Genomic DNA, 12545 nt, shown 5'->3' on the forward strand with positions numbered 1-12545 from the left:
GTAATGTTTCAATCTGCGCTCACCATTACATGCTGATTGGTTATAACTTTTTAGTACTTTTGTAGGAAATTCTTTTCACTATGTGTGTGATGTTTTATTGGTGAGAGTTAAAGTTAGCAGTGGTTGTATGGAGGTCTTGACACTTAAAAATTTAGAACGCGTATAATCAGTTTTCAGGTTTGCTCTCACACATATGCAATATTTCCTTTTCTGCATTGTTCTTCATTTCCAAATCATATTTCAGATCTGTTCTTCAAATTTTGCAATAGTCGTTATTTTTTCTTCAATTTATTTTACATCTTTAGCTTTCAAGGGTTACAAATCATTATCAGTAGTAGTTTTTTATAAGCGTTTCATACATTTTACTCTTACTTTAAGAAATTCACATTTTATACTATATCAGACTTAATGATGTACAAAGTAGAGGATAACCTTTTTTATTCAAAAATTACTCTTTCTTTTCAAATTAGGAAACAAAAAAATTATTTGCTCTAAATTATACTAAGGTAGAGGAAACATAGTCTGTGTAGGGGAAACGTTAAAGTTTGTATTGTAGATGAAATCTAAGAATTATTATTTTGTGAAAAATTATGCAGTATCATCATCCTCATGTGCATCCGAGAATTTAAGATTTTCTTTTCTGAAAATTAAACTGTTTTGGTCACTCTTGGTGAATTGAGCAAATGTAATTCAATAGGCAGTGCAGACAAGCTCCTCTCTTTTCCAGCACAGAAATTATTTCTTAATGAACAACTTTTAAGCTAATCAGATTGCCACCGCTATGACAAATATATAACGTTTTGTGTAGATGAAGACGGTACATTCCAGAACAAGACCAAATCTGTGGTTGGATCCTAAAAATCAAACTTATCTTTATTAATTAAATCAAGACATTTCTGGTTTTGTGGGAATTGTGTGATATAAGTTTACTCTTTATTTTATTTTTTATATTTTTAAATTTTGTTTTGTAAATTGAGTTGGTTTTAAAAAATTGGGTGATTTGTGTTATACTTTACCTTAAAAGCAGCTGAATGTATTATGAAATGATATGTTTGCAATAGCTGAGCCAAATATTATTTTTGTCAATAAAATGCCTAACCTATAGATGATGTAGATAGAGAATTACATACATTTACGAGAAAGACATGAATGTCTTCATTTTAGAGAAATGTAGTAGACTTCCAACTCATGCTTTTACTTCTGTTCTCGTGTCATAGACGGTCTTGTACTACACAGTCTCTTTTACAACTTAACCGTGTGTTTGAATCATAGCTGTCGATAGACATTGTCTTTGATCTATTTCTGGAAGATTAATCCCCAATCAGCCTAATGCATATTGAAAAGTTCCATGGTTAATTTAATTTTGCTTCATTATTTAAGAAAATCCGACAGTGACTTAAATTATTCCCAGATGAACAAAAAATTATTTCATAGGACTTTAAACTCTTTATATAAAAAATGACTTGATACTCCAAAGCTCGCAGAATTTTCTTGATGTAATTGTGGTTTGCTTTATAGATCTCTCACAGATCATCTTGGTCTTAATACCAATGGTAGAAACTTGGGACTCAGATTTTTTTTTTCATTTTTTTCCCCACGGAGAACAAAGTTATAATTGCTTAAATAAACACTTTGACAGAATCCTTTCTCATCGTTTAGTCCAAGATTCACTGTTGATGCTTTTTGCTTGTTTCACCTTTAATATTTTATCTTCTTTCATCTCTATTTTTGAAAGTGATTCTTCCTTAGCAAGCACTGCTAGTGTTGTGCCACCATGAAATATCAGTGTATCTCTTGCTACTGTCACTTGCTGACACATAATTACCATTTCTTTCAGGTTTTGTTTGTTTTTCTCTTTTCTATTTTATTTACCATATATTTGAGAAAAGGGTACCTCCCTCTAAATGTACTTAATGTCTAGATTCTCTAAGGCTGTGTTCGACATAGTACGGGTGACCTCTAGAATTTTACTTCTGAAGAACCAGCCTTTCTATGCATGCATGCATACATATATATATATATATATCCCTTTTTTTCCCTTCATCATCTTTCAGTATTTTAGGACCACTCTGCCAGATTATAGATTCGTTTGAGGAACTGCATTTAAGACTTTTCTAAATTTAAAAAAAAAAGTAAAGTAGTGAAAAGAACCTCAAGTGGCAATCCACATACTTTTCAAGTTCACTTTCTTCAAATTAAATAGTAGACGACTGAATATATGCTAGAAGTCTTTAACAGTTTCTGTGCACATTTATGTATTTATATATATATATATATATATATATATATATATATATATATTTTTTTCTTTTCTGACTAACATTTTTTCACCGGTAAGATATTCCAAGTACATTATCTCCTTTTACTTTTGATCTGTTTTTTTCCCCCTCAAATTATGAAACAATTTTAATTGGTTTATTAACATATATGAAGTATATCGCTGAAAGTTAATAAACTGTTGATGTTGATACTTCTCAGGTACCACTTTTAAAAATATATGGAGGCATTTAAAGAAAATAAAGTAGTAAAAGGAATCATAGAGCGGCAAGCCTTTACTTTTCAAGTATACTTTCTTCAAATTGAACAGAGGAGGACCAAAAATATGCTAGAATTTTTTTTTATTAGTGGTCACTTTATAACAATACACCATTTATCATTCCATCATTATCCGTAAATTCCATTTTCTCTTTGTTTTTCTGTGATTTGCATATTTCAGTGTCTTTAGGACCGCTCTGCCAGCCTTATAGATTTATTTGAGGAACCGGCTTTACACATGATTTTTGATAATTTAAGCTTGCTAAAACTTTTGGATAAATATAAACAGTTGATCGATAACAAGTAAGGTACGGATTGCACAGATAGTCAAATACCACTGGCTTCCTTCTTCTTCTTTTTTTAAAGTGCCCCAATCCACAACATTACCACACACTCGATTGTGTTCACATAAATAATTCATTATTTTTCTACAGATATGAAGTTATCTATTTTAGAGTATAGTGTTCTAACGAAAGTTGTGATAATTCAGTTTACCTTGTGTATTTCATTTGTTTATAAATAGTTAACAACACAAATACTCATTCGTGATCATGTGAAGTAGATTAAAATTGCAGCTGGTAGTTGGAGAGAGTTGCTTTATTTGCCATATTAATCAAATCATCTATACAACATCTATTATTCTTTCTATTCCATATACAAGTAACATTTTAATGAAACTGACATAGCCAAACTTTGGACTAGATGCTTATAACTTTGTAGATTGCTGGGTTATTTGTACTTCCATGTTTATGTTAAGTTTATGGTTGTTCTCTGTCTCTGTAGTCATTCACCATGTTCTTAGAAATGTTGTGGAAAGTGATTTTATCCCTTAATTAAGCTGATGTAACCATATCATTATGGTAAAGATTTTTAGAATTAATAGAAATTTATATATTTTATGTTTTATCAATTGCCTCTTTTTTTTATGAAAACGTGTGTCTCAATTTAATAAAAGGTTAAAATAAAAATTACATAAGAACATTCAAGAGATTCCCACTAAAGGAAAACAATCAGCCCCCTTCACCCTCCCTCCCCCACCCCGCCCAGGCCTCTCCACAACGGAAGACAGAAAAGTTAATTGCTCCTCTTGTTCCTGGTGCACACTCTGACTTTCAACTTCCTCACCTATTAAAGTCATCAGGGCATGACATAAGCCCTGTTAATTTATAATCTTGGTCACGACATGTCAGATTGATTTTTACCGGACGACAACATGCAGTAATGTCCTCTCTAAAAGATAGGAAGCCTTCTAGCATACTTCTTTTCATGAGTTTTTCATTGATTAACACTCTACATTGCTGTCAGTCTAAAACCCTGTAGAAATTATTACTGAGAACCCACTTGATCCCTTCTCCCTATCTGTCCCATCTGATTCATTATGCTCCTATCCGTTTGTCTTCATTTGAACATTTGTAGTAAAAAAACAAACTGCAACAAATTGGCAGAGAAAGCTCTATAATAGTTTGCCAATTTTAATATTTCCACGAAGAATAGCCTAGTATATTACCATTAGATTCACGTCAACAGGCAGCTACAAAGAAATACCAATAGTTGATGATATAGACTCATGTTTACTGTGATGCTTTCCTATGCGAGTTGACAGCTGTTGACCCTTATACTTTGTTGTGCACCCAGACAGGCGCACCCAGAGCTGTGATAAATTCGTACTGGTATATAATAATAACAAAGACTTATGTGGATGATTTCCTTCCTGTTTGCGGAACTTTAGACTGAGCCCTTGGTCACACTCCTGTATAATGCTCAATCTTAGTTGCAACATTCGAATAGGTTGTCTGGCTGAAATGCATGTCGAAGTTTTGAATGACTATTTATTTATTTATTATTCAGTTGCATTTCTATTTTTTTTTTGAGATTCAAGCGGAATGACTTGTTTTGGGTAGGACTCCCATCTTCAAGGAAAATTAGAACTCCAACCCTTTCCCGTCCGCATCTCCTTTCCCCCTCTCTGCTTTTTGTTTCCTTTTGGTCTTCTCGTTAATGATATTATATTTCAATGTAAAAATGTCAATGAATCGGTCATAGATTTCAAGTTACGTCGTGTAGTCAGGATCGTAGGAAAACTCTTAACAAAAGATGGCGCTCTACAAAATCAAACACTCTAATTCGTAGTAAGCGTCTAAGCTTATTTATTTCCTCGTGGTAAATTATGTAGTGTTTACATACAGAGCAAGGGTACATGCAGTACACACTATAGGTAGCCTAGCAGTTTTCGGATGGATCTGTGCAGTTGCACGTACTGAATGCCAGACGATACGTAGTAATAGTATGTTGTGAATACACTGTTCTGCGTATTCTGATGACACTGCAATAAAGGTGTAGAAGAAAATGTCTTTCTAATAATTACAGGAGTCCATCTGATAAGAAAGGAATTGGGAGAAATATACCAGTGAAAAATCAGGGGTCTTTTTTGGTTAAGGTACTTCTGCAGTTGTTTCTAACGTTTTTCGAATTAGCCTAACTTATATTGTCGGCAGTGTAGGCTAAAACTACCATTACTCGTAAAGGCCTAGTACTACAACCAGTATTGCTAACTATATTAAACTCGTTGAACTATATTGAGTGCAGACGATGGGGTAGTGTTGGGCTGTGTTTCGACAACACAGCCAGTCAACCCTAACGCCACTTCCGTTTCAGATTCGCTGATAATATGAATCGCTTTTTCTTCGTTTTAGTGGTCAATTGTGGAGCATTTGGTGTTGGGGATAGAGATGAAGATACCAGTTACTTTTAGAACATTGTGAAAACGAAATTCATAAAATCAAAGTCAAATTATGATGGAAAACGAAACACTCAATGTGATGTACCAAATGTTTAAATACCATGCATTAGGTATTACATTAGGAGGATAGGTCCTAGATGATGATGGTACAGTGCACTGAGATAAAAACGATGGTAGTACACGAAACACCCAGTGCGCTGTACCAAGTGTGTGAAGCACTGTGTCTATGATGTGGTTAAGTGAACACTCAAAATGCAAGACCAAGTGTTTGATCCACCCTGAGCAAAACTTTCAAAGACATTGTATGATCAACTGTTTGAATGACCATATTGAGCAAAACATGTTCAACCTAGTGTTTGGACTGCAATATAAATGAAACACTAAAGAAGTAACTGAGCTGTAAGCATTGTAAAATAACATGTCTGTAACCTTTGTGAAAAACTACTTCTAAGGCCAGCTAGAACTTAAAGGGTCTATACAATGAATCCGAGAGAAGCATCGCTTGATGGGAGCGAAATGCCGTGTGCAAATCACCCCTATGGCAACACACTGAAACTCGACTCCCAGTAGTGTAAACAATATAGACAGATACTGATCTACATGATACAGTAGTATTCACGCAGTATGTATATACACACTGTAGCATGGTGACTTCGAAGTTCAGACACCTAAGCCTCACTACTTAAAACACCCCAAAACTAAATCTTCTGGTATAAATCACCGGAAAATATACTTCATATGGTGGGAGAATTGTGTTATAGTACGATACACGGCCAAACTTTCTTTCCTGCAAACTGTTTTCACGTTGTATTCCAAGAAGATTCTTCGTGATTGTGGAACTGGTATTTCTTTGCTAGAGTATTGCGAAGTTCGGACACGCAACCCACAGTGTGGCGCTGGTGATAAAATTGGTGGCGCAGTTGCTTTTTCAGTAATTATAACAGACTTCATAGATCTCCGTCATTTTATTGACAAATATGTAAGTAATTTCTTGCACACAGGCCATTTTGGAGAGAAAATAACTGTAGCTTCGTAATTTTTGGTGAAATTTGGCTCTTCCTGTAAGTTTTCGTGGTAAAATCGTGTATTTCTTAGGGTGTCCGAACTTCGCAGTATGCCGAACTTCGCACTACTGACTATACTGTATGTAGCCGAGTACACATATACAGCGCTACCTAGATTGCCGAATCGTAACGCTCGTACATGCTATATAGTAAAGGCTTCATAATTGACGCACCCCCGTAATTGACGCACCTTCGATTATTACTAGCAACGATACAGCAGGCCACCTAAACTTTTTGCAGTCAAGCAGAATGACATATTTCATGAGTTTGAATCCATTTCAGCTATTTGCTGACCAAATTGTGGTATTTTTTTAAGCTTTTAACACCCTCCCACCAGTTTTGCACATTTTTTGGTCATTTGGAAATCTTACTCCCTAAAAATAACCAACATTACCTCAATATGATAACACTGCTCTCTGGAACCTGACCAGTCTGAGCTTAGAGGCTCAGAGCATAGCAAACAGCATCATAAGTCAATGGATGTATACTAAGGCCTACACTACAGTTAGCTTTACAACGAATGTGTCAATTTAGGGGTATGAAAGAACTTGACACGGCAGACATTTTGTGGTCAAATTCTGCTCAATTGTACGGTGCAGAAGAACAGAACCTTAAATATTTTGAGATCATAACATTTCTGAGGAACTACACATATGAAAAAAACATACAGTCGAGTGATTTGGACTTTTCCTTGATAGATACAGTTAATCAAATCCTTAAGTGCGTCAATTATGAGCCCACCATGCTACTAGGGAATTGTGTGTAAGAACTCCCCGCTCGTACGTACACGGCCGTAATTAGCTTCACTATTATACTTATACACAAATCTCTTGGTCTAGGTGCATATACAGGGCCGGGACACAGTCTACTCGAAATACACATCGAAATTGTGTCTAGCTCTACAAAGCAACGTACAGTAGGACTAGGAGAATGAATTGAAACAAGACGGCAAAATCTCTCTGGTAGATTCTTTTGAAAACTGGAAAAAGCCGAAGGAGGCCGGTGGTTGCTATACCGCAGTTGAAGTAGCTTAGGCCTAGGTAAGTCAAATAACTTTCATTACCGATTCAACTACGGTAAGGATGTTGATGGCCTAGCTACAAGCACTGTGGGCTAGGCCTGTAACGTTAGTTAGGCCTTACAAGTTACATTCAGGTAATCTTAGTTAGTGTCACTGTCAGGACACATGGTAAAAGTATCTGTAATACTGTGACTAGGCCTATAGCCAAAGGCTTGGCCTGAATATTTGATATGGGCCTAATGTAGTTGTATCTAGTCTAGACGATCGTGAAATTGCAGCCACCACGGTCAGCTAGGGTATGAAACAAGAACTCGGAGTTCGATAGGAATATAGTATTACTAGGCTACTCCTTACTAACCTAATTTTGTGCAGCTATGGAATCAATTTAACTGTTACTGCGCGAATCTTTTATCTAGCCTAGTTTCAAATGACTTTCGTGTCTCCAACTTCTTACCTGCCAAAATTTCTTACAAAATATTACCTGTGTTTATTAGTGCAGTTAACATCACTGTTACTACCTTACATTTCTACAAATGGCAAAGATACCTGATTTCGTTCATGGTATTTTGCGTCCTCCAAAAATCCACAAGAAGATAAATAAATTGATGTCGACCTACTCATTATACGAACATTTGATAGGCCTTCCCAATATCACAGATCTATGACAGACAGCATATCACAGATCAAAGTACTAGGTAGCAATCTTTATTTTCTGTTGGTTTTGCTTACTTTGAAAAAAAAGTAAATGCCTGGCCCACATGATTTATTGAAGCGTAAAGAAAGTGGATAATTTTCAAGTTATACAAAATAATATTTACATCAGGAGTCATCATTTTGAAGGAAAAGGATTCAGGTACATGTGGTTAAAATATATATATGCCTTCCTAGCTAGGAGCAAACAGTTGGGTGCATGTAGTTAGGGAACATAGACTAGTAGTAGTCTGTAGGTGACTAAGGACAGGCCTTACTTTATTACTAACGTGACTTCTTTTTTTCCCTTTCTGATTGATCATTGATGTATAATTGACTCATGGCCCACTGAAAATTCAGAAATTATGATTGTTATATAATTGACACATTGCTTGCTGAAAATGCAGGAAGTATGACCAAACTCAATGCAGCACTACTACTCACCCTTAGATATAAGCACCTTCTGTACAAAACTAATGGAAAGTAGATGGCTTTTTCTTGCCTTCTCCTACTCCCCAGGCGACTAACACTCTAGAATCAGCAAAAAGACCTCCCAACAAAACAATGTTCCAAAGAATGGACATTTTGTGGTTAACTCCCAGCATATGATTCTGCCTATAAGTATAAGTGTAGCTTATGAAATAATAAGTAAGCAACAGGAAAGTTTTTAGCAGAATTTTTGCAAAAGCAAACTTTAAAAGTGTTCATAATGGTGGAGAATAAGTATCAGATTGCAAAATTGGTTAGGCTAGTATATTACAATGGACATTATAGAATAATTTAACATACATGTGCATGAACTTCTAGGATAGCTGACGATACTATTAACTTGGTTGAAAGGCCAACTGAACTAATTTCCTGTTTGTCCTATGCATGCATACAGTAGCAAGGTAGGTATAGGCTGTACTTCCACCACATTCACTTTCCTAGTTTCCTTTATTGATCTAGTTATTTTGCTTCACTTGGTATGTAGCTAGGCTAAGCTTCATTCTAAGGTCAGGAAACCCAACATACTGTAGAAAGTCACATTCTGTTTTGGTACTACTTAATTTAGTCTGCACTATATAGCCTATGGTATGCAACATTGTTTTGTGCCATGTTTTCGTCAGCATTTATTTTTTGTGTTTGTTTTCAGTAGATCTATGCTTCAGAGATGCAAACTTCTCATAAAATCTATCAATGCTAATGCTACATGCATACTTTCCAATGGAACAAATTATACTTGGCCAAATTTGAATCCACCAAGTTCTGTACTATTCAGTGTTTACTGTTTACCAAGGCATGCACTGTTACAACAAGAAGTGAAGGAGGATTAGATTTGGTCTATTTGCATGGAATACCCTTCTGTCATTGTTGTAATATTTGCAAGTAATTCAAAGTGTATTCAAATCCAGTTTTGCCCTTCATCTCCACTTCACCTTCTACAACATCTGCGTTGAGAGCATTGACAGGAAGTCATCCTATATAAACTACCTTCAGTACATAGAGTTACAATAGTCTCTTGTTAGCAGTATCAAGTCATGTTAGCTCATTAGCTGATTACATTGAATAGCCCATGTTGACACCTGGAAGTCCTTCCTCTCCTTAAGGAGAAATATGGGATGGTGAGTAACTTCCTGGACATCCAGCCTATGTGACCCTTTATCAGAGTGAATTTAGAGAGTCAGGACAATACATGCAGAAGTAGCATTGCATCATGGTTCCTTAATGCCCCATGCCAAACCCGAACATTCCTGTCATGGCAACAGTGGATTGCATGGACATCATTCAACTACCCTGCCAGCTGACATAAAATTTTTAGAATAATGGCTCATGACGGTCTGTGAATAATTGTTTAATTCTTGCCAAAAGGCCAAGAATTTGTTGGAAATGTTGTGTGTGTGTGTATTTGTGTACATTGTAAGACAACTGCTTGCAAACACAATTACTGAAAAGGTAAATATTACTATAAAATATATTCTGGCAAAGAAACCCTGATAAAAGTTTGCATTACAAACTTAATAATTAACATATGACCCCAACTTTTCCATTCTTTATCACAGCTACGTTGGATACTGTATGTTAGGAGAAAGTACTTGGCAGCCATCGATTTCAACTTTCACAGAAACCGTTCCGAAGAAAGATGGAGATGGGAATGATGAGTAAGTGTTTCTGTCTATGCCCTCATTATATGCTTATTTATATGTGTAGTGAATGGCATTAGATGTACAACCCATTCCAAATGATACCTTTTAGGCACACTTCTGACTCACTTCACAACAGAATATTTACATTATTACCATACTGTAGATGCAATTGGTGGTTTGTGGATTCGTTTATGTCTTAAACCAGAGGTTAAATGCATAACTAAATTGAAACACTTTCAAGGTATTTACCTAGTACATGAACATACAGTTCTACACTCCTTTTGATGATGTTAATTGTTTCTAGGTAGTATTTCATAGTGAAAGCAATCAAGATTTAATTGACAGCAGCCTTATAGCTACATATGAAGATATTTGTTAAAATACCCTGTGAGTTGATTATCTGGAGGTGCACAAATAAATATGCAAATCACAATGACCTCTTATGATTTCTTTTCAGGGTCAAGGTGAAGTACTCCACAGCCACCAAACAATGGCATCCGGTACCTGTGAAAGAGCCCAAAACCTATGGATACATTCTGCATTTCTGGAGAACATCGTGAAAGTTCTGGTAGTTAATCTATGTTCATCCAAACAGGCTTGAAAAACCCTAGTTGATGAACCAAAAAATTATACCAAGAGTGTCCACCGTCCATAAGCCAACAGTTGAAGACTTAACAGAGCCAATATAAGAGTGGGTTTACACATAATCAATGGTTGTAGATTCTTATGCTCATTTCCACAAATATATGACATGATTAATCAAACATTAAACAGTGGAAGTAAAATTATTATTGGCAGTTAAAAGATGGTAGAATGTTTGACAAAAGAACATTCAAAACCGTACTATAATTTGCTATTTTTTTATCCCATTCGTTATTACAGCTTGCATTAGACCAAATGTTATGGATGTAAGCTCTTTAATTTTAAAGGAGATAAAATACTGCAAGCAAACATCAAACTTCGTTATTGATGCCCATAAAACTTAATCTCACCAACTGAAGTCACCAAAATGGTATAAAACTTCTGAAATTGTGCGTATGGTGCATTTCTGGTGAAAGTGAGACACGTCGACATGAGACACGTGGACATATCGGCGAGGTATGGATAGTTTCTTTGGAAGAAAAACTACCCTATTTTCCACAACTACCTATCCTTTGTTTTTCAAAGTTGTGCATGCATATGACATTGAGAAGTGTAGTCTCTATAGGTCAATTTATAAAGGCCTACATATGTCAAAATAAACATATCCAGCATGTATTGTCTTTTCCTTAAACAATGCCTGATTCTTTCCGTACTCTCAAAGAAAGTTATCTTACAATCCATGATATGCATTGAAAAAAATAAATGTTTTTTAATTTGAATATGTTTTTCTACAATATGCCAACTTTAATTCCTGTGTAGTGACAATCCTCTGATGGAAACATGTTCCTTATGCACCAAACTGCACAGAATGGATGACTTCACTATTGTAACGTCCAGTTCTGACGGCTTTCCAGTAAATAAAAGACCTGTGTGCAGTGTACCTGTAGGTACTATTACATGTCCTGTCCCAGTATCAGTAGGTCATATCTTTGGACCATTGCCAGATTCAATGCTTCAGGTCCATTTTTAATGACCGAAAATGAACGTTTGTTTAATGTAGTAAGCAAATGTCTTGACATATGATCTGCTTGATTCTCGAGTTCTAAATGAATGTTATGAAGGGGCTTTTGCAACCCTAATCTCAAATATAAATTAGCATGTAATACTAGCAAAATTATTGCAATTTGCAACCACTATAATATTATTTAGCAATTATTGTCAGCCAATACTCATAGCTAGTACAGTATCTAGGTACAGTACCTCTTGATTACAGTTACACCTCTCTTTAAATGACTCCAATTCGTCATGAAGATAACAAAGAAAGGCCATGTTCGGGTATATCAGTAGACCTGCTTATAGTAAAAATTACTAGATACGACTTCATTTTACAATCACGTATTAAAAACCCGCACTCAATGATTGGATACAGCAACTACTCTCCCACAACCGTGCAACAGTAATAACTACTTTGTATTCCTAACATGTGTATCAGGACATGAACAGTAGTTACTTACGAGCCATGAGTACCGGTTGTTTTTGTGTACAATTAAGGTCTCTGCTGTGACACTGTTTTAATGAATACTCCAGAGGCATGCTATGTACAGGAATACTCTAAAATTAGACTATATAAAATGAAATATTTTTGTAAAATGATGTCCACTCTATAAAATTGTCATAAATAATAGGAGGGAGTTATTTTCTGTATGGCTGATGTGATGAATTTGCTCACAAAGACTCACATTGGTGTTGCCATATATATACATTCTTAAAAGTTCACTAAATTATAA

General features: G+C 35.4%; 1 protein-coding gene across 1 annotated transcript in view; it reads left to right on the top strand.

Annotated features, from left to right (window-relative positions):
• Positions 1–4762: 4762 nt before the first annotated feature.
• Positions 4763–12545, top strand: part of LOC139963528 (3'-5' exoribonuclease HELZ2-like) — a 56369-nt gene continuing 48586 nt past the window's right edge. Inside the window, exon 1 of the mRNA XM_071964369.1 lies at positions 4763–4972. The gene's annotated coding sequence lies outside the window, so the exon portion shown is untranslated. The remainder of the gene's footprint in view (positions 4973–12545) is intronic.

Source organism: Apostichopus japonicus, chromosome 22 (genome assembly GCF_037975245.1).
Source record: "Apostichopus japonicus isolate 1M-3 chromosome 22, ASM3797524v1, whole genome shotgun sequence".
NCBI lineage: Eukaryota > Metazoa > Echinodermata > Holothuroidea > Aspidochirotida > Stichopodidae > Apostichopus > Apostichopus japonicus.